The sequence below is a fragment of the Canis aureus genome, chromosome 3 (assembly GCF_053574225.1).
Source record: "Canis aureus isolate CA01 chromosome 3, VMU_Caureus_v.1.0, whole genome shotgun sequence".
NCBI classification, from domain to species: Eukaryota; Metazoa; Chordata; class Mammalia; order Carnivora; family Canidae; genus Canis; species Canis aureus.
The window spans coordinates 63940118-63968079 of NC_135613.1; the positions used below are offsets into that span (position 1 = coordinate 63940118).

General features: G+C 38.8%; 1 long non-coding RNA gene across 2 annotated transcripts in view; it reads right to left on the minus strand.

Annotated features, from left to right (window-relative positions):
• LOC144305516 (uncharacterized) overlaps window positions 1-9950 on the minus strand; it is a 32296-nt gene extending 22346 nt beyond the window's left edge. For both annotated transcript variants that reach the window (XR_013372523.1, XR_013372524.1), the window contains exon 1: window positions 9453-9950. This is a non-coding gene — a long non-coding RNA (uncharacterized LOC144305516). The remainder of the gene's footprint in view (window positions 1-9452) is intronic.
• Between the last annotated feature and the right edge of the window lie 18012 nt (window positions 9951-27962).

Below are 27962 nucleotides of genomic sequence, written 5' to 3' on the forward strand. Positions count from 1 at the left end.
TTGGTTAAAAAAAAAAATAGGGATGCTTGGTTGGCTCAGTTGTTGAGTGTCTGCCTTTGGCTTGGCTTATGATCACGGGGTCCTGGGATTGAGTCCCGTATCAGGTTCCCCACAGGGAGCCTGCTTCTCTCCCTCTGCCTGTGTCTCTGCCTCTCTCTATGTGTCTCTCATGAATAAATATATAAAATCTTGTTTAAAAATGTAGTAATGATGGCCTAATAAGTCTTTATGAAGATTAAATTATCTATAAAATCCATGAAAGCACATATGTTCCACAAAGAGGGATTTCTATCTATTTCTTCTCAGCCTCGATAGTATCTGACAACTGTCTATAAGGGATATGCATTGAATGCTCTGCATGATCAACTGACTGAATGTGCTATGGTGCCCAAGATGTCCAGGAAGCACAAAGATCAGAGAATTCCCTTCCCCATCATCTTAATGTCAGAGAGAGAAAAGTCAGAATATTGAAGGAGAATGTTCCCAATGAGGAAATTTTGCAAAAAAAAAAAAAAAAAAAAAAAAAAAGGAAGTAAAAGAAAGAAAAAGAAAGAAAAGAAAAAGAAAAAGGTTAAAACCTATGAAAATGACCAATATGTCCTGGATATTATGAAAATTCTCAGTGATGAGGCCAAAAATTCTTGTCATTTTCCCTTGGGGACTTTCCAGCCTCCTTTTTAGGCATGCAGAATGTATTCTAGTAACGTTAAGATTAAGACTATAAGATTAATGTGTGCTTGGCACACTCACTATCTGTATTCGTGCTACCTGTAGAGTCAGGTCCTCTATAACCTCCACCTGAGCCTCATGTCCAGCTAGATCAGCACACATCCCTAAACTTTATCCACGGATCCTTGTGGCACTGGTGACCTGAAGCCAAAGTCAGGCACCAAGTCACCTCCTGGTTGAGATAGTCACAAAAGGCGTGTAGGATGGGTCTGGAATGGCTGTAAAAGATATGTCAGGTCCTTTTAAATATTGCAGTCTATAAACTCAAAGAACATGTTGAGCCATTCAGAAACACATAAAAGAAACTGCATGATTAGGGAAGGATAGTGTGGGGAACTGTTTGCAAAGAAGCCATAGTCTAACGCTAAAGTTGACTCTTGCCTCTTGAACAATAAGGATGATGATTCCAAAGGTCGGCTCAACTTTTCAGTTTTCTGCTCCCTGGATACCTTAACCATTTTAATCCTCATTCCCTTTTCTTCAATATAGCATATTCTTCTGCAGAGGGAAAAATGAAAGCTGTGCTCTTTAGAGAAAGTACTTAATGAGAATGATTTACAGAAAGAAAAACATGTAACCAAACAAACATTTAGTATGACTCAGAGGGATGTCAAGCCCAGTTCTCTCTGATGTATGCATGCCATCTGGCTCATCAGGCAACAGGATCTACAACTCAAGCAAAGATGATAAAGGACAGGCTGTACAGCATGATAGACATGGGCAGCACTGAGGTACTCTTGTCATTAAGTAAACATTCATTCTTTTAAACATTATTGTAAAGGCAATACTAATATAAAATTACTGTAAGACAAACAAAAGAGGAATCTTGTCAAAATGCATGCATAAATTTAAGTATAATATAGCAGAATACACTTTATATTTTCATTAGCATATAGCATAACCCTTCTTCCAAGTGGGTTCACAATTATTATATCTGATTATCACATTAAGACTCCACTGAGGAGATGAACCATAAATTATGTAACCCCCTTCTTCCAGTAGACAAGTAAGGTCATTTATGCTGTATCTTTATTTAAAGTGATGTAAGAAAAATACATGTGAAGATAACTTTTAATCTTTTCATGTGAATTATTTTATTTTTAATGTTCAATATTCATTTTAAATGATTCACTCATTTATCCAAGAAATGTTTATAACTTACTATTTTGTTCAAAGTAAAGACAGCAACACTAGGTCAAAAAGGATTTCTCGATTCCTCAACTGCTGTTCTGTAATGACTTTCATCATTTCCTAATGTGTCATAAAACCAGCAGTAAATGCACTCTTTAAAAAAAATCCCTGATATCAAGAAAGCTGAAGAATAGATTTCTTCTGTCCAAAAATTTCCCCGTGTCTTAGTCTGCTCAGGCTGCCATAACAAAATGCCATAGACTGGGTAACTTAAAAAGAAATTTACTTTCTTACAGTTCCAGAGGCTGGCAGTCCAAGGCCAAAGTTCTGGCCATGTGGCTTCTAGCAAGGGCTGCTTCTTGGCTTGTGGAAGAAGCCACCTTCCTGCTACATGCTCTTATAGCCTTTCCTTGATGCATGCACAAAGAGAGAGAGGGATCTCAAGAGAGTGGTCCAGGGCCTCTTCTCCTATTGGATCAGGGCCCCACCTGTAGGACCTCATTTAAACATAATTACTTCCTTAGAAGCCCCATTTTCAAAGACATCCACACTGGAGATTAGGGATTTAACATATGGATTTGACAGTACCCCACACATCCAGTCTATAACATATGCAGGATTGTTGCATCGTGTTAGACAGAATATGACCCTGCTATTACTACCTTCACCTAGAGATTAAGTATGGTTTAAGAAGAGGTGTATGGGTGCCAAATTGGGACCACAGAATGCCCAGATATTTGGTCAGACATTATTCTGAATGTTTCTGTAATGGTGGTTTTGGATGAGGTTAACATTTAAATTGGTGGGCTGAGTAAGCAGATTTCCTTTCCTAATGTAGGTGGGCCTCATCCAATCAGGTGAAGGCCTGAGTAGGACAAAAAGCTGACCCTCAACTCCTCCCCACCCCCCTCAATCAAAAAGGGAATTTTTCCTGCCTGATTTCTTTCAAGCTGGGACACTGGGTTTTTTTCTGCCTTCAGACTTGAAATGTAACATCTGTTCTTCCTGTCTCAAACCTGCCCACTTTCAGACCAAAACTACCATCAGCTCTCCTCTGTCTTTAGCTTGCCAACTGTGGATCTTGAGACTTATCTGCCTCCATAATGGCATGAGTCAATTCTTTACAACATATCTCTTTATATACATAAATATATATTCACACTCTATTGATTCTGTTCCTCTGGAAAACCCTGACATACATCTTTTCAAGATGCTTTGTAAAACAGATCAAAACATCTTCAAATTCAAACTGAAACCTGCCTTACTTAAGAAACAAGTGTATTAGTAACTAAGACTGAAATATAACACCACATTTCTGGGGTCAGTAAAATTCTGGATGCATAAATATAGTCAGCTTTGAAAAAGAATCATGGCATATTTTTCAGAATTTGATGGAGTTCTATTCAAGTGCAAGTCTCCCACTTAACTTTACCGATAGCAAGACCCTCAAATTATTTCAAGTAAAGTGTCACAACCAGATACAGCCTCATGAATATTCTAAGATAAACCTCAGCTTTGGAGATGTCCAAAGCAAAAAATTGACTAAGCCCTGGCCTTTGGTTTCTTCAGGAGCAAATCTTAAGAATTTATCCCCTCTTCCTATTCCAGCAGAATACCAAAAGTTAAAATATAGATATATTTTACACACACACACACACACACACATATATATAAACTCTTAATATTAATTAGTGGATTTTGAAGTATTTTAGAATATGTATAAATAAATATATATAATTATATATTCTCTGTATATATATTTATCATATCTTACTATATATAAGTATACATATATTACAATATATAATATATTAAAATATATATAACATGTATGTAATTACAATACATATTATATATCCATGTAATATTATGTATAATATATTATAATATATCCATGTGTATTATGTATAGTGTTGTGCATAATAATTGTAATAAATAATTATATGTAATATATTTTACTATATATGTAAAATTGAGAACCGTACTTGCTACCCTACCCTTTCTAAAATTCTATTATAATATATATAATAAATATGTATATATATATATATGTATAGAAGGGGAGAAAGAAACCACAATAACAACATAAACAACTAGAAACACCTTTTTTAAAATTTCCACATTAAGAAAGGAATGAACACTATATTTATTCTGTATCTTTGCTTCAGAGCCACACGTCACCATTGGTAAAGACAGGGAAGAGTTCTTTAAAACCTAGAGAGAGGGGGGCTTTAACATCATCTTCTGGGCAGCTCAGGTAGCTCAGCGGCTTAGCGCCGCCTTCAGCTGAGGGTATGATCCTGGAGACGCAGGATCGAGTCCCATGTTGGGCTCCCTGCATGGAGCCTACTTCTACCTCTGCCTGTGTCTCCGCCTCTGTCTCTCTGTGTCTCTCATGAATGAATAAATAAAATATTTTAAAAATAAAAGAATAGGGGATCCCTGGGTGGCTCAGCGGTTTGGCGCCTGCCTTTGGCCTGGGGACGCAATCCTGGAGTTCCGGTATTGAGTCCCGCGTCGGGCTCCCCCATGGAGCCTGCTTCTCCCTCTGCCTGCGTCTCTGCCCCTCTCTCTCTCTCTCTCTCTCTCTCTCTCTCTCATGAATAAATAATAAATAAATAAATAAATCTTTTTAAATAAATAAGTTCATATTCTTCTCTATCCACTACCTACAAGGAAAGTCAACTTAAAATTATTAGGTCTTGGCCATCTGATCTTTCTGACTCACAGGAAGAAGGAAAAGTTTGAAAATGTTAACAGAGAAATTCTTTTAAGGGAAAATCCATTAGAACAAAGAAAATGGTTTCTGTAGATTTGAGGGTGAAGAATAAAGGCAAAACCATGTCTTTGGAAAACGCTCCACTAGGGCAGCCTGGGTGGCTCAGCGGTTTAGCGCAGCCTTTGGCCAGGGTGCAGCTGAGGGTATGATCCTGGAGACGCAGGATCGAGTCCCATGTTGGGCTCCCTGCATGGAGCCTGCTTCTCCCTCTGCCTTTCTCTCTCTCTCTCTCTCATAAATAAATAAATAAAATCTTTCAAAAAAAAAAAAAAAAGAAAGAAAGAAAATGCTCTGCTCACTCCCAGAAAAAGACTCTTCCATCCACCAGCGATCGCTGAAATATACAACACAAACACACTGTGAAATGTATCAAATAATTTAATTATCGCCCTCTAGACTCAGAGAACATCAAATCACTCATTCATTTATTGATACACAAACTATTTATTTATTCAACACATATTTATTAAACATCTTTTCTTTCTTCCTTTCCCACATCCAAAACTCCAGAACCTTCCATCATCAGCACGCTCCAATACCACCAGCTAATGCCAGGGTGATTTTCAAGGGCTATTTATAGGGCTTCATCCAGATGTCTTCTCCCAGAAGTGGTCTAAGTTCTAAACAAGAGCTTCAACATCTCTTCCCCAACACACATACATACACACTCAGCCAGCCCTTTAGCTAGGTGAAACTCTCATTAAAGGCAAGTATGCTATGAAAGACTACCAAAAAAAAAAAAAAAATTGCTCACAGAGGACATCGGAATTCATAAATATTAATTAGTGGATTATACGGTATTTTGGAAAAGGGATGATAGCAAGTGTATTCGACACACAACGAATACCACCCACCTATATGCCACATCCTCCATCACACATAGATATACACACCCACGTTGTTAGAAGAATAGGGATTAGAAAGTTAGGAATTAACTTGGAAAAGTTTTCCGTTTCGAAAATGTTGCCAAATTTGTTTCTAAAATAACAAATCACTGTCTAATCTACAAGGACAGTGTGGAAGAAAACAGTCTTTCTTGGCAATGAGAAATATTTAAATATCCCAGTTTATCTAGATATCTAACCAAAAGGCAGAAGTGAATTATTCCTTCACTGTATTAATATAGTCGTCATCATCATCGCCTCTCTAAAGGTGAGTAGAGTGGAGTACCGCCTAGTCCATACAACCTTCCTGAACCATTTGGATTAGTTTAATCACAGGCTCACAATGTTGGATACTATGCATTTTCTCCCTTTCCAGTTAACAAAATATTTTAGGAAGAACTCACATTTGCTGATCATACTTAACCAATTACAAAGATTAAAAGGGGACAGTGAGTCTTTTTTGGCTTCGCTTGCCTATATCTTTGGCTGTATATCAAAAGCACTCAAGCACTCAATTTTGCCATCATAATTCTTTAATAATGTGGCTTGTAGTATTGATTTCAGTAAACAGACCCTAGAGAGCCTAATAGATTTTAGAGATTTTATGAATGATAAGTAGGCCCATTTGGTCATGTCTTACAGGGTAATAAATGTCTGAGCCAATTTCCTTTGCCTTTGTACATGCAACATCTCCTCTGTCTTATACAGGCTTTGAAAGGAAGTGAAATTACCTGAATAAGAAAGAGCTCGGCCTCTAGTACCTGACTACAAGGATGGGACCCTGACTCTGCCATTGACTAGTAACTTTGGAGCAATTTATTCCTTCATTCAAAAAAATTATTCAATCATTCAAAAATATATATTGAATACTGGCAATGTTTTAGGTAGTATTTACATGCTTGAGATCCAATGAAGAACCCAAATCCTTTTGGAACTTATAGTCTAATAGAAAGAAAGAATAAATAATAGTTAAAATAAAGAGGTAAGTAACTAAACATGGCCCGTTAGAATGTGTTGAATGTAATGGGGGGAGAGAAAATACAGAGTAGGATGAAAGGGATAGTAGGGAGTTGTCATTTTTAGTAGGGTGGTTGGGGTAGGCTTTATTGATATTCAAACAAAATATGAAGGTGATTTAGCTATGCCTGGAAGTTCAAGGAACATCACAGCCATTTTGGCTCGTGTGAGCTAAAAGCCAAATAATAGGGAAAGGACAACAAAAAGGTAGAGGGGTAGTTGGGTGTTCAGATCATGTAGGGTCTTAGAGGACATTATAAGAGTTGTATCTGGGCAAAGTAGGGACAGAAAGCGTCACTGCATGGCTTTGAGCAGAGAACTGACATAATCTGACTGTTGTTGGAAAGAGTTACTTCGGTTTCTGTATTAAGAGTGGATTGGGGGAGGGGCACCTGGGTGGCTCAGTGGTTAAGCATCTGCCTTTGGCTCAGGTCACGATCCCAGGGTTCTGGGATCAAGTCCCCGAAGACAACCTGCTTCTCCCTCTGCCTATGTCTCTGCCTCTCTCTCTGTGCCTCTCATGAAAAAATAAATAAAATCTGAAAGAAAAAGAAAAAGAAAGGAAGGACTGGGGGAGGAGTTTGGGAAGAATGGAAACAGAGATCCGTTAGGAGGCTATTTCAATAATCTGCAGAAATACAAAGATAATAGCATGAGGGATAGTGAGATATGGCCTGATCTTGAATGTATTTTGAAGGTAGAATCAAAAAGATTATCTGAGAGATTGGATATGAAGATTAAGAGGAAAAAAAGAATCATGAATAACTCTATCTTGGTTGAGCAGCTGCATGAAAAAAATAATGTTGCAACCAGCTGAAATGAGGAATGTTATAGGTGAAGCAGGTTTGGAAAGACAATAAGTTCAGTTTGGGGACATACTGAATGGGAAGCTTCTAAGGGAACATGACAAGTAGGTAGTTGGATACCACATCTGGAGTTTGGGAGAAGTCTAGATTGGAGATACACAGTTGGAAATCATTTTCATCAAGTAATCACCAAAGGAGTCCATACATTCAGGAAAATAAGGAGAACAAAGGGCTGATCCATGAAATAGTCCAATAGTAAGAGGTGAAGGAGAAAAGGACAATCCCCAAAGATCCTAAAGGAACAACTCACTAAGCAGGAAGAACATCAGGATAGTGTGGTGTGCTGGAATACAAAGGAAGAAAGTATACAAAGCAGAACAGAGTGAACAATTCCAAGTGCTGATAAAAATTCAGCTTAAATGAGAACTGAGAATGGACTATGAAAATCAGCTACAGGAAGCTCATTGGTGACACTGATGAAAGCAACTTAAGTGAACTAGTGATGGTGAAAGCATTGGAATTGGTTTAAGAGATAAAGAGAATAATTGGAAACAATGGAAATAATTAGTGCAAGCAATTACTGTGAGTGTTCCTAGAAAGGGGACATAAATAAATAAGTCTGGAAGGGAATTTGGTTTTATTTCCTTTTCTATGTTTTGGAGAAAGAAGAAATAACAATATATCTGCATGCTGATGAGGATGTTCCCTTGCAGAGAAAAAGTTGATCATGTACGAGAGAAGAGGAACTGCTGAAGCAGTATCTCTAAGGAGGTGAGAGGGTGAGGGAGGAGAGTAGTCAGCAAATGATAAGATTGATTTTAAATATGACTGTGAATAGATCACATATGGTTACAAGGGAGAAAGCAGAATGCAGGTTGCAGATGCAGGTTGAGTTGAGAGAGGTGGATAAATGTGGGAATGGTAGTCAGTGTAAGACCCTGTGAGTACTTGCATTTTTTTAGTGAAGTAGACTCATAAACTGAGAGTAGTTTGGGGAAGGTGGTGTTGGATGTTTAAGGAGAGAAAAGGTCTGAAATAATTGTATGAAGAGTGTGAAAATGTCTGAAAACAGACTTTCAAGCAACACTAAGCACAAATGTTTGGGTTTGTGGATTTTGAGTTTAACAGGATTGAGGGAGTCAAAGAGCATACAAGAGAGTGATTATAATAATTAACTATAAAATTTAAGCTGAGAAATGGCAGGGGGGAAGAGGACATCAAGGAGGTAAAGATCAATGAAAAGAAAGTAAAAGTCAGGCAATAGATTGGTGATCCTAGTGAGGCTAACAAATGTTGGAATTGGAATACTAACAGCAGTGAGGTGGAAAGAGAGATGATGGAGGGGTTGCAGCTAACAAGATCCAGGTTATGTGTCTGAGAAATGTGCTGCTTGGGCACAGGGCCAGACCCTTGGAGAAGATAAGTTCAAAGAATGAGCATGCAGTTATTTTAAAAATATGAAAAAAAAACCCCAAAAGTTATGATGAGCCCTAAGAAAGAGTTCTGGGTAGGGAGAAGCTAAAATGAGGGAGAAAATAGGGGAAATGCTTCAGGAGAAGGAAAATAAAAGGAATGATAACTGGTACTGGGTAACATAATCAGGAGGGTCAGAGATGGAGATTTTTAGAAGGGGAAGAGTAAGCATGTTCTGAAAACAGCAATGGAGGGCAAACGGGGCTCCTCTCCCATCTCCAAGCCTGCGGAGTAGTGGAAGTGAACACAAGCACCAGTGAGGATCACTGTAAGGAGAGCAGGACCCTTTGGGGAGGGCTAGATTTTAGTTAGAGCAGGAAGGACAGAGGGATGTTCAGAGAAATGATTTAGATCTAGGAACATTTGTCAATAATGGACTGTGATTTTCTGAGGGCATAACTGGAAGGATTTCAGGAGTTGAGGAGATAGAAGAGAATGTAATAGGAGATGCACAGGCACTTATGAAAATCTGAGTATAAGAATGAGAAGAAAACAGAGATCCAGGGTCTTAATAAAGCCATGACATGGTTAATGACCACAAGAAGATTGTTCCTATAAATTCAGAGCACAGGGTGCTGTGAGGAAGTGGTGAGTGTTGGAAGTTGTGGAAAAATATAAACAATATGTACTCACCATCCAATTTAATGCATCCAATCTGGCTTCTGCCCCAAATCTTGCTGTGAGTTTCCATGAAGATCACCAGCAATGCTCATGGGCCAAATCCAGTCCTCATATACTTGTCCCCTCGCCAGCACTTTGTAGACTTCTTTCCCTCATAGAATCTCCTCTCTTGGCTTCACCAATATCATTCTACCCTGGATTTTTTCCTCTTTCTAGCTATTCTTTCCCACACTCTTTTGTTGGCTCTTTCTCCTTTATCCTGAACTAAGTCAGAGTTTCTGACTCTGATTCCTCTCAACTTGACATCAGTGACTGAAACACCATCTGAGCAACCCCTTACCTCTGAGCTCCCAGCTGATATATTCAGTTACCCACCTACTAGTAAACAGCTACAACTGGATGTCTCTCCAAGATGTCAAACTTTACATGTCTAAACTAGAACTAGATTTTCTCTCACAAAACACCTCCCTGCTGCCAACACCAACTGTCTTCATTTCAGTGAGTAACATGACATCCACCTAACTGCAGAAGTCAAAACACCTAGGAGTCAGTCCTCATTCTTCCCTGTCCTGCAGCACCCACATCCAGGATGTTATTAAGTCCTATCAACACAATCTCCAAAATATCTTGCAATTGTCTGCTTCCCTAGAGCTCCCTGGCTATCACATTAAGCTACCCCTCACCACCTGCTTCCACCTACCTGCCACCCAACTGGTCTCACCATACCCACCCTTGCTCTCCTCAGGTCCACACATCACACAGCATCAAACATGAGCTTTTGAAATACAAATCAGACCATATCACCTTCTTGCTTGAAACTATTCAAAATAAATAATTCCAGATAAAAATATAGTTGAGTTTATTCATATTTTTTATAATCTGGAAATGGAAAAGTTCTTTTAATCATGGTTTAAATCTAGACACCATAAAGACCAACTTAATAAATTTGATTGCTTGAAAATCAAAACTCTGGATTGAAAAATATCAAACTAGGAAAACATATTTGTTATGGTATCACCAGGCATACTTTCCTTAATTACAAAGTAATTGTTTCACAAGGAACTCCTATAAATCAATAATGAAAAAAACTACCTAGTAGAAACATGATTAATGTGTATGAAAGCATACAAATTCTAAAAACTTATAAGAAAAAAACCTCAATCCTATTCATGATTCAAAAAAAAAGTCATTTCCAAAGACATTGATATACCATTTCCCACTTACCAAATACACAAAACTTAAATGAAAATACTTAATGATATCCAGTATTCAGAAAGGTATTGGAAAACAGGCATTCTCATATATTTGGAGATAAGAGTTTTAAATTGATGAAGATCAATTCAGCAACATCCTTCAAAAGTTTAAAAAACACATAATAATGTTACTCAATAACCAAATTGCAAAAGTGCCCCAAGATTTACAATCAAAGATATTTTGGAGGGGCACTTGGATGGCTCAGTTGTTGAGCATCTGCCTTCAGCTCAGGTCGTGAGATTGAGTCCCACATCGGGCTCCCCACAGGGAGCCTGCTTCTCCCTCAGCCTATGTCTCTGCCTCTGTGTATCTCTCATGAAAAAATAAATAAATCTTTAAAAAAAATGTGTTGGGGGGCGCCTGGCCTGGGTGGCTCAGTGGATTAAGCTGCCAACTCTTTATTTTGGCTCAGATCATGATCTCAGAGTTCTAGGATCAAGCTCATCTTGGGCTCAGTGCTCAGCAAGGAGTCGGCTTGACATTCTCTCTCTCTCTCTCTCTCTCTCTCTCTCTCTCTATCCTCTACTCCTTCTACCCCTCCCTGCACTCTCTCTCTCAAATAAATAAATCTTTAAAAAAGAGATGTTTTTGCCAGTATTTTCTACTATGACAAAATAAAATCAAAAGGCAAGCTACAAAAATACCTATCAATAACTAATTGATGAAAAAAGATCATAAATCCATAAAATAGGGTATTATGTAGCTTTTTAAAGGATGAGATATTCTGGGTGTCAATATATTGTTCAGCAAAAAGATAAATACAGACCATAATGTAAAAATGATCCCATTTGTTTTTTACATATACAAATATTCAAATATTTGCATAAAATTCGAAGCAAACACAAGAAATTTTAATTGTGACTATCCTTGAGAAAATGGCAAGAGCATCAGTGTAAGAGTGAGAAACATATGCATATGTATGGAAATGTATAAAAACAGAACTTTTTAATCAAAATATTAGGCTAGCTGGGCAAGAAGACCGAATTGTTTAATTTCTGTATCTCCATGTTTTAAAATATAAACTAAATGGTATGCAATTTTTTAAAGATTTTATATACTTATTTATTTAGAGAAAATGAGAGCAAGCATACATGAACAGGGGGAGGGATAAGGAGAGAATCTCAAGCAGACTCCATGCTGATCATGGAGCTCAATATGGGGCTGATCCCACGGCCCTGAGATCATGACCTGAGCGGAAATCAGGAGTCAGATGCTCAACTGCCTGAGCCACCCATGCACCCCCAAATGTTATACAAGTTAAAAAGAGAAAATCTATGCTTTAAAATGACAATTACAATTGTTTTAAAGTATCTTTGATGGCTCCCCGTTATCTAGAATATGATCCAGCATTCTTACTATAGTTTGAATCCCAGACCCTGCTGATCTGGGCCCTGTCTCTTACTCTTCTCTGCTGCTAAATAATATCCTTACTGTATTCTTTCAATTTCTCAAATATTCCATAATACCAGGACATTTGTATCTACCAGAGAGATTTTCCCTCTGAGTTTGTACAGCTAACTCCTAATCCCTTAGGTCTTGGCCTAAATGACACCTCTTCAGAAGGTCTTTTTCCTAGTTACTCTAAAGATATTTCTTTATCCCCAATTATTGCCTCAGATCCTAGTTTGATTCTTCTTTTTTTAAATTTTTTTTTTATTTATTTACGATACTCAGAGAGAGAGAGAGAGAGAGAGAGAGGCAGAGACATAGGCAGAGGGAGAAGCAGGCTCCATGCACCGGGAGCCCGACGTGGGAATCGATCCCGGGTCTCCAGGATCGTGCCCTGGGCCAAAGGCAGGCGCTAAACCACTACGCCACCCAGGGATCCCTGATTCTTCTATATTACTCTGCAAATTTGTGATTTTTTTCTGTGACTTTTTTTTTTTTTTGAAGGATTGGGGTGGACCTTCCACTGGAACATAAGCTCCTAGAAAATCAGGAACGATGTTTGTTTTGTTCACTTCGGTGAACACTTCCAGAGCCTAGCATTTAGTAGGTGCCCAATAGAGTAACCACATAAATGATCATCCAAGCAAGGACCTTTTTCTTTTTTGAGAGAGAGAGAGAGAGGAGAGAGAACACATGCATGAAAACAGAGGGTAGGGGCAGAGGGGAAAGGAGAGAGAGAATCTTAAGCAGGTTCCACACCCATTGCAGAACCCAATGCAGGGCTCGAACCCACAACTCTGAGATCATGGCCTGATCTGAAATCAAGAGTCAGACACTTAACCTACTGAGCCACCCAGGCACCCCCAAGCTGGGACACTTTTGAGAAAGAAAGGGGGAGAGTACAATTTTTTTTCATAGGCATATGTATAAAGAGGAGAATCCTAATAAAATCAGAAATATATTCACCCTAGTAAAAGCACATTTTGAAAATTGCATGAATGGCTATTGATAATGAAAAGCTTAAAGATCCATTAGGAAAAAGAGTTCAAAATAGGCAAGTATTAGAATTTGCTTTTAGAGGTTGTTTCCTGATCTCCTCCTCTCCTCCCTTCATGTTGTTATTTCTTGTTCTTGCTATGCATAAACAACAGTGGCAAGACTTCCACATTTCCTTTTAGCTTGGCCTTCAAACTTAATTCAGCTAGCTAATCTATATGATCTGCCTCAAACTATAATTCTCCTCAATTCTAATCATTGCCCCTTTACTGCACTTGACTGAAAAATAATACCATGCAAACAGTCCTCAAAAAAACATTTCTAAATTACAGCGGGACTCTGTCAAAGCAAAATTCAGAACACAGTTAAATATAGTGCCAATTACCCTTTAAGTTGTGATAACCAAGGTAATGAGAATCAATTTTTATTTTCTACTGCTCAGTCAGAAAAGATTACAAACCAGAAAAGATTTAGCCACATATCTGCCATGATCAATCTTATTAAATAACTTAGCTTCCCACAATACCCTGAAGCTCCACTCATTTATCAAACCTATTACACACACATGTGTATTAAACACACACACACACACACAGAATAAAAGGCAGCCTATAAGACTATAATTCCTGAAACTCCAGGATGCCCAAACATTTCAAGGGGACAGGCATATCCCTTCACAAATTTTTGAGACGATAGCATGAGTTGGATGAACCTAAGTTCAAACCAGGCTCAAGCAATAACGACACAATTATTTAGACTTTCTCCTTCCATTTCTAATCTTTCCAAATGAGGTTTGTTCATCTAACCAGTGGGGTTTTGTGAGGACTAAGTGGGAATGAAATAGCAACTAGCACAGCACCTGGCATATATCCTATGTTCAACAAATGTTAGCTTCTTCTGTGCTTTGGCTCTTCACCTCAAGCCTCCACAAGGTACCAGCATCACTCCCACAGGCCACATCCACCTAACGCGGTGATGTGGGGTCTGGAGGAGGGTGTAAGGGAGGAGGGGGAGGGGTAAAGAGGTGACGATCAGTGACTCACTCTCCCTGTGGAGCTGTTTTGCTTTCTTGGTACTGCTGCCTATGCACGGCGTACTCTGACATATGAGCGCCTTTTCTTAGTAGCTGCAGCTTCCAGATACGCGTGATGTTCTTACAAGCCAACTTGATACAAGCACATTTTTACATTTTAACTTGACCCTAAGAAATAAGCAATTACACTTATAGGTTTGGGCTTTTTGTTTTGTTTTGTTTTTGTTTTTGTTTTTGTTTTGTCTAAAGTACAATGTATAAAAGAACCCCCTCTCTCCTCCTGGGGAGTAAAAATCCAAGACAGGCTATCAACAGTGGTGTCAGGTGGAGGTGGGTCAAGGGTCTGGATAGAATGACAGTGCAAACATCTGCTGGCACTGCTTAGTGACACTACAAGCTAGAACCTAAAGGTTTGTTTTGAAGATCGTGAAGTATCCACAATATCAAATCAAACACACCAAAGGTCCTGTTTCAGCAACTCCCATTAAGATTGTACATCCTCTCCATGTCAACCACTTTGACCAGATCTCAGACAGAAAAGAACTGACTCTCTCACTAAGCTTCCCAAAGGGTAGACTGGCCCTTAAATTTTATAGCACTTTGGGCTAGGCTGAAATCACTACCATTTAAAGGACACAAAAACAAGCCATATTCAAGTCCAAGGTGACAGAAGGGAACTTAGGAACAACAACTCTGTGGACTTTACTGGTTGGTAGCAGCATTGACTCCTCTTCCCCACCACCCCCACCACTTTATTTAAAAACCTCAGCCCCAGTGTTTTAGAGTTCCCTTTATCAGTCATATTGTATATCCTCATGTTAACAGAACTTTTAGAAGATCCTCCTATTTTCCCAGAACTCCTGAAGGGGCCAATCAGATTAGAATTCACCTTCTGGAACTCTCACTACCAAAATTAAAAAAAAAAATCAGCTTCAAATTTTTAAAATTTCATAAGGGATTTAATGCCATAGTTTGAATCTTGTCAAATATATCTGTGACTCCTCCTAATTTTTTTGGTGCAAAGTATGAATGTAATTAGTAATTAGTATTTGAAGTTTCTTTTTGTCTATGTAAAGCTTCAGCTCAAAATATTTTAGTATCTGTTCTTCCCTTCAGTAATGTTAAATGAAGCATCACAAATTTAGCCTTACACACAACAGTTTTTTAAAAAGAAATCTCTGAAAGATGTAATTATTTAAATTCAATTTCATAAAGATTGTAACTGCTTGAAAAAATGGAAAATAATTATGAAAACTGTCACTGATAATTTTGGCTAACAAAATGCAACACAAAAGAAGAAAAAAGCCGGCATGTAAGTGCATTTAATGTAAATGAGTGATTTGCTATATAAATGATGCATTTTTAGATTTGTAATAATTTCCTGCTTCAGGGCCCCTCTTCAGGGCCCCTTTTCTGGAATACATTAGGAAAAGTAAAAGGCCAAATGGAACATTGGTGGCAGTTCATTTTATCTTAGAATTGGCTGAGCTGTGTCAGATCACATGAGCTAATGGTGTTAGATTGATTTCCTTTCATTCTTAGCCACATTGATGAATTCCAGTACTTTGTTCTGTCTCCCCTTCCTACAGGCCTCCGGGGTCTCCCACACAATATGTTAGCTCAAATGTGCTCACCTCTTCAAAGCCTTCTACACCTGGAATAGCCTCCTCCAGGTTCATCCTACTCACCTTAGGTTTCAACCCAATGCCTGTGAGAGGAATAATAAAGTGGAAAGAACTCTTGCTTTAGAGCCAGGCAGACCTGAACTCTCAATCTCTCTACAGCTTTTTTACCTATGATTCCTTGATCAACCTATTAACATCTCTGAATTTGTCTCCACATCTTTAATATAATGGTGATAATCCTTATTTCATGGCGTTCATGGTTTCATGGTGTAAACAGACTAGTACAAAGGACATCCCTATATGGTGCTACCAATCTCTAAACTCTAAATGAGAGGAAGTTAAAAAAAATAAAAATAAAAATAAATAAATGAGAGGAAGTTGCAGTCTGTAGGTGACTTCCTGGGACCCTGATCTTCAATAAGACTTAGGGTAGTGTCAGTCAAATATTCATCACTTCAGTTAACCCAAGATGCTGTAAAATTAGTAGTGATGGTGACTATACTGAAATGTGGGCTAACAATCTTGTTGTCCAACTGAATTGCCTCTCTGTTGGGTGTGTTATCATCAAAGATAAGGTTCCTGAAGATTTACTAACAGAGGACCACTTAACATAGACCTTTCCTTACCTTTACCCTGCTCAGAATGTTCTAGAAAGCACTTGTATTTTTCCAAACAATCTGTTTATCTATTGCTGTGTAAAAAACTAACCTTAAATTTTAACAGCTAAAAATAACAACAATAAAGCAACTTCTCTGAGCCAAGAATCCAGGAAGGGCTTAGTTGGGAGCCTCTGTCCCAGAGTCTCTCACGAGGTTGCATTCAAACAATAAACTGAGGCTGTGGTCTCATCTTCACGGGGGGGAGGGCTGAGGGTCCACTTCCAATGTCATTCACCTAGTTGTTGAGAAGGCTTTGTCTGGGCCTCTTCCCAGGACAAGCAATCTAAGAGAGCGAGAAGGAACCTAAGATAGAAGTGTAGTGTTTTTATAGCCACACTTCACAATCTGCCATACTCTGTTCCCTAGAAGTAAGCACCTCAGTCCAGCCCACAGTCACTGAGAGAGAATGACACAGTGGTATAAACATCTGGAAGTGGGGATCACTGGGGGCTACCCCTCAAGTAGTCATTGATGTGATCATTTATGTCTGAAAGCAAAGCTAGCTGACTGCTCCGTGATGAGAGCCACTTCATTGAGTTATTGAATTGGCAGGGCACTATGGCTCTCTCCTCCATGTTTCTTCCAAGTGTAGAGGACCTGGAAAACAACTTCTTTTTAGAAGAGTTCATATCCAGCAAATACATCACAGGGCTTCAGACCATGTTTATAGCCAATGCACTCTTCATGCAGTTTCAGGATGTGCTTTCATGGAAAAAAGAAGTGGGAAGCATGATCCAAAAGATCCACTGTTACCAACATATCTTTCCAAATTCCACCCTTGGCCAAACTAATACAGTGTAGTTAGAAGCCTGTGCATTCCTTGGACTGTCCTGGTATTTACAAGCCTCCCAACCTAAGCCTGAATATTTCCAAAGACATTAGTTCAGTCCTTTGAAAAGCCATTCAGGCCACAATGGAACACACTAGTGTATTAAATCTGGAGATGTTACCCCTGGAGTTTGCTAAACGTTTCTCTTGTGACCTGAAAGAGTTAATAAGACATACTTGGCCTAACTTGTAATGAGTGTGGCACTTGAGCAGTGATGATAATAAAGCTTTTTATATTGGTATCCTACTGAGATCTTGGTTAGTAGTTTTTTAAAACAGCGCACAAGCATATAATGACTTTTTATTTTGTGTCTGGAGAACTAATTATTCTGGAGAAATAATATTTAAATACAACTACAAGTCAAAGATTACTGACAAAAGAAACACACTGTTAATCTGAAAGCTAAATACCTTTGTTTCAAATGCCAGAAAACACATATTACTATTACTCATGAGGAACTGACCAATTACAGCCATGGAGGCAAACTAGTAAACCACGATTCTTAAACCATGGTTAATGGAGTTCTGGGATTCCTGAGAGATGCCACTGAGGACCCACAGGGAAGGGAGAGGAGAAGCCAACTAGACAGGGCTGTGGCCCTCCCCAGCTAGGCTCTCATCTCAACTACAGCTCAGCCTCCATCTGTTCTATGCACTGAGCTTAGCTTAAAATGTCACACAAAATTGATAATATGCAGGATTGGCAAGTTTATGAGAAGTGCAGTTTTGTACAATGTAGGGAAGAACACGAATCATTATAGCAGCTTTGGAGGGCAATTTGACATAACCTATCAAAATTTAACTCTGGTACTTTTTGTGCCTGAGATTCCATATCTAAAATACCACAGCGAGCTAATGGCTGAGTCTGGTGTGGCATAATCTCAAGCAGGGTGATACATTTACTCGGAGACTGAACACTCTTTGCGGAATGATCTAGCTCCTGACTGATTTTATTAACTAAATTTTTATTTCCCTGTTTTGAAACACTGTGTCACATAGGAATTGACAAATTTTGAAGGGACGACCACTTGCAGGATACTATTTATCACTCAATGGACAATAATTTCTTTTTTGTAAAAGGACCATTGTTGGCATTTTAATATCCAGTAGCAAGACTATACCCGGACACAAAGAAAGTACTAAAACTATTTGCTGAGCAGGTAAGTGAATAAATGTTAAGCAATATGTAAATATGGCAAAGTGTCCATTATATATGCCTATATAAAGAAAAAGAGATAATGACTATCTTTGCTGGACAGTGGAGCTGAAAATGCTCCTTTAGGTAAACAAAACAGTCATTTCTTCTGTATTCTCTCACCCATTTTCTACTCAGATCCAAAGAAAGGTAGACAGGGAGGGAGCGAAGGGGGTAGGAAATAAAGATAGAAGGAAGGAAGGAGTGAGTTGTGGAAATGGTAGGTTAAACAGCTTGATTCAAGACCATGAAAATAATTGTTATATACCTATAACAGTAGCAGCTTTAAAATTATTTTCATTGTGAGGGCAAGAACTACTTTTTTACTTCTCCAGGAAATGAAAAAAATATGTACAGTTAGTTTTATATTGTCAGTTAGATATTGAGTTACCAAAATTACAATTCTACTCAATATTTGAAGTGATAGCTTAGAGGGAAAGTTTGCCTGATCTGAAACATAAATTTCTTTGACATTCTGTGTCACTCCATAAATATTTTTGTACATAATGGACAAGATATAGAAATATAGCTTTTTATCACAAGCCAAGAGAAACAAAAATCTATGCTGCAATGCCATCCACATTGTATTTCTACCAATAAGTGAAATATAGATTTTATACCCCAGTATAATACCCAAGTATTATTTCAAAAATATTATATTCAACAGTTAATATGGTATTTGACACATGGTAGAGGTCAACCAATATTTGGTGTCAATCGTGCCCCTCAATGGTCATTACACACACTCTATTCAGTGTCATTTGTCTTTTCTGCTCCATTCCCACCAAAAAGTTTTATTTGGGTATAATTTACATGCCATACAATTCATATGGGTGGTAGCATCTATATTCTTTACTAGGTAGGCCAAATCTCTGAAACACCTATTATGTGCAAAGCTCCTTCTAAGGGACTCCTGCCTATGAGCTCCTTCTTAACTACTTTCACATCAGTCACCATGCTACTGCTACATTACCCCCCAAATTATGGATTAGCTGATTTAATAAGGAATGGACTCCAGACCCAAAGGCAGTCAGTCCACAGGAATCCTTTGGCCCATGGGATGGGTTAACAGGAAAGTTCTGCCAAGTAGGGAGGGTGGTGACCACCTGTACTGATCATATACTTCTCTGAGAGAGCCCGAAAAGAAGACATAGAGAATTGAAGACCCAAAAGCCAAAATATGATGCCCAGAATATAGCAGAGACAGTGAGAAGTTGCTATCACACTAAAGGAATACGATAGGGGGATAGAATAGGATAGGATCGGATCGGATCGGATCCCTGCCATGAGAGATGAATGAGAATGTCTGCTCCCTAGACCTGAGAGATTATTCCAACCCAACTCCATGGGGGAGTGAGTGAGCCCCATCTAGCAACTGAAACCACAGCTTACCAGTGTTCACTGTTTAGCTGATGCTGTGACCAGTCTCCCAAGGTATCCTAACAATAGTTGATCTTGATCCTGGTTATGCCCATTTCAGTAACTTTGTATACAGTCCTTGATCACATCATGTAAACGCCAGAGGCTTGTCTATTGCCTTGAGCTGGCAGCTCAACTGGGGGTTCAGTGACTTACTTTCTCCTAAGTCATTACCAAAACAATTTTGCTTATAATGAAATGATCATAGCAGTACCTTACATTTATTTGTTGAGCACTTATTCTTTACCCAGCCCATCATTTTCAGATTGAATTTTTCCCCAAAATCAAATAAAATAAGATTAGTCATTATTTCCATTTTACAAGTGGCCTAAGTCTAAGAAAATATGAAACAGCTTGCCCAAGGCACACAGCCAGTTAGTAAAGTCAGGATTCAAGCCAAGGCTATCAGATGTATGACCCAGAATACCTAGCCACCAAGCCTATGGCCTTGGATTTACTGGTTCCAAAGGGTATGGGTATGATCCCAGGATCCCAAGGAGAGGATAAGATCAAGAGAGAACCTAGAAAAATATGGCTACAACTCCCTGGTACTCTGTCAGGATTATGACTTAAAAGAAAGTAGACTGCCTTCCAGTTCCCTTGAGATCTAGCTTTGTGAAATATCAGCTCTTCTTCTTAAAGATAACTTTGTAATAGAAATTACTATCTTATTGATGGCCTCATGATAAACTCATATTACTTAAGGCAGCATGAGCGTGTCTTAGCTCCTTGAAACCTAGAAACAAACAAAAAAGCAAACCAACAACAACAACAAAAATCTAACTAAAACATATGCTTTGCAAGGAAAAGGCATTCATCTTAGTTTCCTTCAAATAAAGAAAGGATAATAGAGTGAGGAAGACAGCAAGATGGTGAGCGTGGTGATTATATTAGTCAGGGTCCCAGCAGGAAACAGCTGGGCACACTCAAAAAAATTTGAGGAGAGTTTAACAAAGGGGTTATGTACAAAGATTTGAGCAGGCACCAGGGAAATCACAGAATGATGATGGAAACATAACTAGAACCTGGAGAAATAACTGTGTGGAGAGGGTCATGTGGAAGTCACTGTGGCCCTTCATCATTCAAGAAGAAAGCAATAAGTCCAAGGAGACCCTGAAGAGAGAGAACCAGGGAAATAAATATCCTGACCTCATCACCAACCACCCCACCCCCCAATACCTGCAATTCTCTATCAGCCAAGTTCAGCTTGAAGCTGGAGAAATAGGAAGCCTATTGCTGTGGGTCAGCATTTTGGGGCAAACAGAGTGAAAAGTACATATGGAAGGGGAAATTGGAAGATACCTGCATACGGTGGTAAAAATAAAGGATTGGTGGAGATCAGATTTAAGAAAAAAAGAGAAATTGTGACAATATGGAGCAGGCAGTTACACAGATGTGTCAGGTTAATAATTAGAAATCTACAAACTCCCCTTGCACCATCTCCTTTGGCTCCCCATCCCTTTTCACCTTGGAACCAACACTGTTGTTCATACTGCCTCTGCAAGGTCTGAGGTCAATCACTAGCATAGGCCCTATTATAAGAATGATTCTAATTAAACAGTCTTCCCAAGTTTCTTCCTATTGTTAAAACATTTTGTTCCTAACATTTAAAGGATTATCACCAATCCTTCTCAAACTCTTCCAAAAACTTCAAGAGGAAAGAATACTCACAAACTCAATTTTCTGAGGTCATCACTACTCGAATACCAAAGCCAGATAAGGACATGCCAGGAACAGAGAACTAGAGGCCAATGACTCTGATGAATATAGATGCAAAAATTTTCAACAAAATATTAGCAAACTGAATTCAATAGCACAATTAAGGGGGCCATACACCATGATCACGCAGGATTTATCACTGGCATGCAAGAATATTTCAACATATGTAAGTCAATAAATGTGATTCACCACATTAATAGAAAGAAAGATAACAACCATATCATCATCTCAATAGAAGCAGAAAAAGCATTTGACAAAATGCAACATCCTTTCATGATAAAAATTCTCAACAAAGTGAGTGTAAAAGGAACATATCTCATCATAATAAAAGTCACATATGACAAGCACACAGCTAACATACTTAATGGTGAATGGTGAAAAGCTTTTCCTCTAAGATCAGAAGCAAAATAAGGGTGTCCACTCTCACCACTACTGTTTGACACAGTACTAGAAGTCCCAGCCAGAGCAATTAGGAAAGAAAAAGAAATAAAAGGCATCCATATCAGAAAGCTAGAAGTAAAACTATCTTTATTTGCAGATGCTATAATCCCATGTATATAAAATCCTAAAGACTCTACCAAAACTGTCAGAACTAATCAACAAATTTGGTTAAGTTCCAGGATACAAAACGAACATAAAGAAATCAATTGCCCAGCTGCCATAAAAGAAAAATGCTGATCCTAAAATTTATATTTCCTAAAATTCATGGGTCACAGGATAGCCAAACAATATAGAAAAAGAAGAACAAAATTGGAAGACTCACACTTTAAAAGATCAATAAAACAGATAAATCTCTAGTCAGATCAATATAGAAAAAAAAAAAAAAAGAGAAAATTCACACATTACCAATATCAGGAATGGGCGAGGTACATCATTACAGATCTTCCATCTATTCAAAGAATAATAAGAAAATAAAAGGACGAATTCCTTGAAATATACCAACTATTGTAGCTCAAAAAGGAATAAATAAAGGATTTATTTATGAATTAACTATAATGAGCATGTATTATTGATGGTGGGTGACAGGCATGTAAGGAAGGGTTCAGTAAGCTATTCTCTCTGCCTTTATGTATTTTTGAAAGATCACCAATTAATGTTTTTAAATTAATAGATATGACACAAGGCTAAATAAATATTTATCAAATGTTAAGCTTCCTTTAATGAGATTCTATGTAGTCTCTGATCTCCACCAGCAAATTGGATGGCCTTAAGCAAGCTATTTGACTTCTTTAAATTTCAGTTTTTCAATTTGTCAAAAGAAGGAATCAACATAAATCATAAGATTCCTTCTGGCTCTCACATTCTATGATTTTGAACTAATGAATTCCAAGACTTCTTATAAATATTTCCTCTACAGAACTCACTAGGTAGCAGTATGACTACATTTCTGGATGTGAGCATGGCAGAGATACTTGTTTGGTGAGTAAAATCCATTAGTAACTCCAAATTACTCTTAACTACTTTGTTCTTCATATTCTCTCTCTCTCTCTTTTTTCCTCCCTCCCCCAATCCCCTCTTTCTCTTTCTTCCTATCAATGGCAAGTTAAATTATGTCTCTTTTTTATCAACTTTTAAAAATAGAATATGGTGTAATAGAATTAATACCAAATCTGCAGGGAATACTGCTATCTTCCTTTTGTGATTCAGGACAGAGTCCTGGGGTCCCTGGGTGGCTCAGTGTTGAGCATCTGCTTTTGGCTCAGGTCATGATCCCAGGGTCTTGGGATCAAGTCCTGCATCAGGTTCCTGGCAGGGAGCCTGCTTCTCCCTCTGCCTTTGTCTCTGCCTCTCTCTGTGTGTCTCTCATGAATAAATAAATAAAATCTTTTTTTTTTAAAAGGACAGAGTCCTTTAGGACTGTTGAATTATCCCAAATCATAATTATATAGTATATGCCCTTCACATAATTTCTCCTTCTCTGGGGCCAGCTCCCAGTGAAACACATTTTAACTACCTGACCCTTTCCCATTTAGCAAAGTTGATTGATCCCAGAGTAGACCCCAGACACACATCCATCAGTCTGTCCTGAACACTTGAAAAAAATAAAACCTAGATTCACAAAGTTTCTGAGTAACCGTAATGGCTCTTCTCTAGATGAAAAGGAGGAAGTTTCATAATCTCCTGCTGCCGAATCCTTGTGTCAGCCAGTACTCAGTCATGAGGCAAAACCTACACACCAGTTACTTCAGCAGAAAGAATTTTATGTCAAGAATTACCAATAAGGCACTGAACAACTGCAAAGGTAACATGGAGGTAGCAAATACGAGAAGTAACTCCTGCATGACTGGGGAGTAGAGAGAAGCAACTGAATTGTCAGAACTGAGAAAACAGTTCTCCATATTTTCTTTAAGATTTATTTATTATTTATTTATTTATTTATTTATTTATTTATTTATTTATTTGAGATAGAGAGAAAGAGTGCACACGTGCAGGAGGAGGGGCAGACGGAGAGAGAGAGAATCCCAAGCAGACTCCCCACGGAGTACAGAGCCCATTGAGGGCTCGATCTCACAACCCTGAGATCATGACCTGAGCTGAAATTAAAAGTTGGACATTTAACATAGTGAGCTACACAGGCACCCCCAACTCTGCATATTTCTTCTCACATTCCTGAGACGAGAGTGGTGGATAGGAGACTACCTAAGGAACCCTGGTGTTTGAAGTCAGGTGTGGAAGAGAATATAACTCAGAAGTGCCGGGCTTAAGGACCTCCCCCTTTGACTGGAGGCAGAGAGGAGCCAGCACTCTGCTGGGCGTCAGAAGCTGAGGGCGATGGCAAAACAACACAATGTGAAAACCAAACTCTGAATCCCAAAATGCAACTTTTGGAGTAATCTCTCTTGGCAAATGAGAACTGCAGAGAGTGCCAGAAAGAACTTTTATCTGGATCAAAGGCTGATTTTGACTAAGTAACTCAGAGAGGGGTTATGTTCCTGGAGGGCAGTAAAGTTCCCAAAGATGTTAGAGGCATTTCATCCTCACACACAACAGAAACACTACTCACTGCCTGCTCTCCCAGACCTCATCCCCAATTTGGAAAATGCTTCCTTGAGAGGCTTTGTCAGTTGAAACGTCAAGAAGCCAAAGGATAAAATGGAATTTCCTGGGAATTTAGTATGGACGAAGAGTGTGGGAAGCCTTCAGTGTCAGACTGATCTGTTTATTGAATCTCAGCTCGATCACTTACTATTGAGTGAATTATCTTGGGGGAAAAAAAAGATTAAAAAAGAAAGAATTACTTTGGGAAAATTTCTTTACCCTTCTGCATGTGAGTTTCCTCATTTACAAAAGAGGGATGAGGGATCTCATAGATTGTTGTAGTGCTGAGCATATTTAATAGAGTATCTGGCTTTCTCTAACAGTAGACTCAAATATTCCGCTGGAGGAGGAATCACTGTATGGATAGTTCCATAGGTGGATAATATACCACCACCTGGGGCAGCCCAATGGCTTTTCTGTTTGCTCAGTCAACATACATTTACTAAAGTAATACTTTGTGTCAGGCAACCTGCAAAACTCTTGAATACCACAGTGAAAACACATCATGGCCCTGACCATACAAGAGCTAATAGTATAGCAGAGGAGATGAGCAAGTAAACTGGTTGGGAGCAAAATCATTAGTGGCTACCAGCAAGTCTTTGATGCTTTGTAAAGACAAAATTTCATTCAGACAGCTACGTCAAAATTAACATAAGGAACCTGTATGTTAAATTATGATAGGATATAGAAAGTGCCCCATACATAGCAAGTAACCAATAGATGGGAGTTCTCTTCTCCCCTTACTAGAGATGTGTCTTAAGTTCTATGTACCTATGACATTTCCCCCAAATCTTTGGTAAACACAGGTTTTGCTTGATGATTTCACTCTCTTTCTATGTCCTATGAAATAAGACCCCTCTGACAAAATGGTGCATATTACCCAGTTGTTTCTGTACACTGATCCATCTTGTACAGATCCATCTTGATCAGATCTATCTCTGATCTTCTTCTTATCCAGGGTGTGGCTTTCCCTAAGTGCTTTCCTGTGATGAGAAAGTCAGGAGGTGACTGGGTGAATATGTGTGAGTAATGCTGACTTGTGGCTTCCGTGAGAAGATAGCATTTTACTTATTTCCAAAACAACCCAATCTGTAGAGAGCATCAAAGTCTAATGGGTCACTTTGTTGTGCTTAAAGTATTTCTGGCAATCATATTGGGAAAAAAGAAAATATTTCTCCTCTGAAACTCAAATTACTCTGGAACAGGACCTTTCATATGCTGTTTATGTTGTAATGTGTCTGTAAATTATCTCCAATCTGAGTTCACAAAGGGAAAGGATGGAAGTATGTAGCTTTTAATAACTGCTCTTAGCTTTCATGTCCTGATCAAAGATCAGTTTTAATAACTGCACCTTGCTCTAAAATTCCTTCCATATCAAACTGGACATATTATATTCACTTATTGTTATAAATAACAATGTCTTATTATTTCATGATGTTTTAAGGCTGTTCTTCTTCTGCCCTGGGTCATTTTACACATAGATGCAGTTAATTGAACACCAATGAGTTCATAGCACTGTCATGTACAAGAGTTCCTTTGGATTCAGATTCCTTAGCTTTCAATTTAAACTCCAATCTTTAATTTTAAATAAATTTAGCACTTCCTTAGCTCATTAGAATGACAACTGATTTTACTGGATAAAAGCAAAATTCTGAACATTATCCATGAGGAAAGAAAAAAAATGGAAAGAAAATGAGGATGAAGATGGCAGATATGGCATGCTTCATCACAAAATGGTGATTTTAAGAGGGCTACTTTAATCATTAGAGTTATTCTGTATTAAATAGACTTCATTTAATTGCAATCACTCTTAAGTAATGGGACGTTAAAGGGTGAATTGAATGCTGAGAATTTAGGTCTGCTCCATACCATTGCTGTCTCGGCCTCCATTCTGTGGGGACCAGGGGCCTGCAGGGGTCTTGAACTGACACAAGCCTCCCCACCTCACCCCCAGAGCATGCCCTAGATAACAGCCCATAGAGTCATAAGCAAAGGTAATTTCCTGTTATGACTGCCCTTACGCCCTTGAGAAAAGCATTGTCCCTATCTCCTAGAGCCTTCCCTTGGCACACCCCTTAGAGAAGACCCCTGAGAAGTTCACCAAAACCCAGAGCTTTCTGGTTTGTATTGACCAATCTGGCCTTAGCCAGGGAACCCCAAAGCACTTCACCTTCAGACTGCAATAAAGGCATGTGCCCCAGATCCTGCCTGCACGCTGCCTTGACCTCCCCCATGGGGTCTCTCTGAGCATGCCTTGTACCTCCTCCAAAACTTGAGAGTAATAAAATTATCTATTTTAATTCTCCTGTGGTCCTTTGTTAAATCCATCTGACACACTGGGGCCCTACTTGACCAATGTTAATTGTTTTTTTAAGATTTATATATTTATTTATGATAGACTTAGAGAGAGAGAGAGAGAGGGAGGGAGAGAGAGGCAGAGACACAGGAGGAGGGAGAAGCAGGCTCCATGTCGGGAGCCCGACGCGGGACTCGATCCCAGGATTCCAGGATCGCGCCCTGGACCAAAAGCAGGCACTAAACCGCTGAGCCACCCAGGGATCCCCAACGAATGTTAATTTAACAAAGTCACAACTGCAAGTAAGACAAGAAGCGCTGGGACTGGGAAGGGAGCATGGGGAACTGGTGGGAAGAGAGTATCATTCAACATCCTTCAGAACACCAAAATCACCCCAGTAATCCTCCAGCAGCTCTGCCGCAGTAAACATGCCATGTCTCAGAAACAAGATGTTGCTCCATATCCTGGGGTTTCTGCTCTGCCTGTGTCATATTTACCTCTCTGTGCATGCTCACTTCTCCACCTAATATCCTTGCATCGAATACTGCCTATTGCCTCTCCTCTGTGTGGATTTGATCTTCCCCAAAGAGAGAATCTTAGTGGATAAGAATGCCTTCACCCATGATGATTCACCTTACTGAGCACTATTCTTCCATCAAGACACCCTACAGACCTTTAAGGCAACCTTCAGCTAAATGGTTCTTACTCTCTCAGGGGTCTCAAGAAACTTAAAGAATGTTTCTCAAAATTACAAGATCTCTGGATCATTAGATGGACGTTTGTATATATGCTTCCAATAACATTTTCTGGGATGCCTGGGTGGCTCAGTGGTTGAGCATCTGTGTTCGGCTCAAGTTGTGACCCTGGGATCCTGGGATCGAGTCCCACATTGGGCTCCCTGCAGGGAGCCTACTTCTCCCTCTGCCTGTGTCTCTGCCTCTCTCTGTGCCTCTCATGAATAAATAAATAAAATATTTTTTAAAAATTTCAGGTAAACATTTGATGAGAATTATAACACATATATATAAAATAAAAGCATACATTACATATTAATAATATTTTACTAACAA